Below are 2940 nucleotides of genomic sequence, written 5' to 3' on the forward strand. Positions count from 1 at the left end.
TCTCAAGTAATCTACTACTTACAAATTAGAACAAGTTGCTGAATTAAAGCCTAGGTCATGATGCAAAATCAAACTCCTTTATTTAGTGAGTAGAAATGTGAACTTTCCAATATGGTATAAAAATCAAATATAGTTTGGGCCGTAGGCAGGGGCCTGGCCCTCCTGCAGTTTCTCAAGTGGGCTTCTGGAGGTGACCCTCTGCAGAGGTTAGTGGCGCACTGGGGGTCACCAGGATCAGCCCGTGGGTGTTCAGGTGCCCAGGAGCTCGAGGTTGCACTTTTGAGACACCCCTCACTCCCCACCTGGCCTTAGGCCATGCCTGGAGGCAGGGTCCACCTTCCCCGGCAGAGGGTCTTTACTCTCCTCTCCATATCAGGGCAAAGGGCAGTGTTTGCCCCCAACCCAATCCCATTTCTGTTCCCTCCCTTGGAGGAAGGGGCATTGTGGGGATGGGAGAGACAGTCCTTCCTCTTGAGTCAGGAAAGTGTATAGGGGAATTATCTAGGGCTGAGCACTTGGGCGAAATGGGGAAAATGAGCATAGGAACTGGTTTTTGGAAGTTTGGTGGCTTGTAAGGTGGTCTGTCTCTTTGGGGGAAAGAGGAGAGGGTCTCCCACCACCGTGTATTAGGCATGATGACAACAAGAAGGTGTCACATGCTGCTAGGACTGACCTCTTCAGCTCCATTTACAGCCTCCCCATGGCCTGGAGGGGTGGAGGTCGGTAGAATGAGAGGACTTTGCCTCCTTTCAGGAAACAGACCGGCTCCTGGGCTGTCTCAATGCCTTCGGGGCTGGAGACTGGCTCCTCCCAAGATAGCGGCCAAAATTGGAGGTGATGGTGCAACGACAGTGAATAACAGCACTCCTGATTTTGGTCTGGGGGGCCATAAGAGACAGTTGGAAGATGGAGATCAACCGGAGAGCAAGAAGCTGGCTTCCCAGGGAGACTCAATCAGTTCTCAACTTGGACCCATCCATCGTCCCCCAAGGACTTCAATGACAGAAGAGTACAGGGTCCCAGACGGCGTGGTGGGCCTGATCTTTGGCAGAGGGGGCGAACAAATTGACAAAATCCAACAGGATTCAGCCTGCAAAGTACAGATTACTCCAGACAGCAGTGGCCTACCCAAGCACAGTGTGTCCTTGACAAGAGCCCCAGAATCTCTCCAGAAAGTGAAGATGATGCTGGATGACATTGTGTCTCGGGGTCATGGGGGACCCCCAAGACAGTTCCACGACAACGCCAACGGGGGCCAGAACGGCACTGTACAGGACATGATCCCTGCGGGCAAGGCCGGCCTGGTCATCGCCAAGGGCGGGGAGACCATGAAGCAGCTTCAGGAATACGCTGGAGTGAAGAAGATCTTAATTCAAGATGGTTCTCAGAATACGAAGGTGGACAACCATCTCCGGATCCCTGGGGATCCTTACAAAGTGCAGCAAGCCTGCCAGATGGTGATAGACATCCTCTGGGGACGTGATCAAGGCGGCTTTGGGGACTGGAATGATTACGGATCTCGGATCGGCGGGGGCATCGATGTGCAGGTGCCCAGGCATTCTGTCGGCGTAGTCATTGGCCCGAGAGAAGAGATGATCAAGAAGATCCAGAATGACGCTGGCGTGCGGATACAGTTCAAGCAAGATGACGGGACAGGGCACAAGAAGATTGCTCATATAATGGGGTCCCCAGACAGGTGCGAGCACGCAGCCCGGATCATCAACGACCTCCAGAGCCTCAGGAGTGGTCCCCAGGCCCTCCAAGGGGTCCACGCATGCTTCCAGGGAGGTCAAGGAACAGGCCAAGGCAATTGGGGGCCCCCTGGTAGGGAGATGACCTTCTCCATCCCCACTCACAAGTGCCAGCTGGTCATCGGCCGAGGTGGCCAGAACGTGAAATCATATACCAGCAGACTGGAGCCTTCGTAGAGATCTCCCGGCAGCTATCACCCAGTAGCGATCCCAACTTCAAGTTGTTCATCATCCAGGGTTCGCCCCAGCAGATTCAACAAGCCAAGCAGCTTATCGAGGGGTCCCTTCAACCAGGGGCCACCTGGGCTCCCCTGCATGCCGGGGGGCTCCCTCCTCACCAGGGCTGGGACAATACCTACCCCCAGTGGCAACCGCCTGCTCCTCACCACCCAAGCAAAGCAGCTGCGGCTACCGCGGACCCCAACGCCACATGGGCCGCCTACCACTCACACTACTACCAGCAGTCCCCAGCCCCGTCGCCGGCCCCGCGCAGGTCCCCAGGGCTCCACCCGCTCAAAGTGAGCCCCCTCAGTCCCCGCCCACCGCTCAGTCGGACTACCCTAAGGCCTGGGAAGAGTATTACAAAAAGATCGGCCAGCAGCCCCAGCAGCCGGAAGCTCCCGGCAGCAGGACTGCACGAAGGCCTCGGAAGAGTACTACAAGAAGCAGGCGCCAAATGGCCACCGGAGGGGGTCCAGGAGCTCCCCCAGGCTCCCAGCCAGACTACAGTGCTGTCGGGGGAGAATATTACAGACAGCAAGCTGCTTACTACGGACAGACCCCAGGTCCCGGCAGCCATGCAGCAGGGACAGCAGCAGGCTCAATGAATCGAATGAATGTGAACTTCTTCATCTGTGAAAAATCTTTTTTTTTTTCCATTTTTTTCTGTTTGCGCGCTTCGGTTTTCTTTGGCAAGAGAGCGATGGCTGCCTTGAGGAGTATAGGGGAGCCCTTGAGGCAAGCACGGGGGCTCAGGGGCTTGGGAGCGTGCCGGGCCCTCACTATCTCACCCCTTGTGAGTTTCACATGCTTTTTCTTATATATATATATATATATTTTTTTTTTAATTATACTTTAAGTTCTAGGGTACATGTGCACAACGTGCAGGTTTGTTACATATGTATACATGTGCCATGTTGGTGTGCTGCACCCATTAACTCGTCATTTACATTAGGTATATCTCCTAATG

At 54.6% G+C, this 2940-nt stretch overlaps 1 pseudogene; it reads left to right on the forward strand.

Moving 5' to 3' along the window:
- The first annotated feature begins 726 nt into the window (after positions 1 to 726).
- Positions 727 to 2578, forward strand: LOC100587130 (annotated as a pseudogene).
- The last annotated feature ends 362 nt before the right edge of the window (positions 2579 to 2940 follow it).

This window comes from Nomascus leucogenys, chromosome 1a (genome assembly GCF_006542625.1).
Source record: "Nomascus leucogenys isolate Asia chromosome 1a, Asia_NLE_v1, whole genome shotgun sequence".
Classification (NCBI taxonomy): domain Eukaryota; kingdom Metazoa; phylum Chordata; class Mammalia; order Primates; family Hylobatidae; genus Nomascus; species Nomascus leucogenys.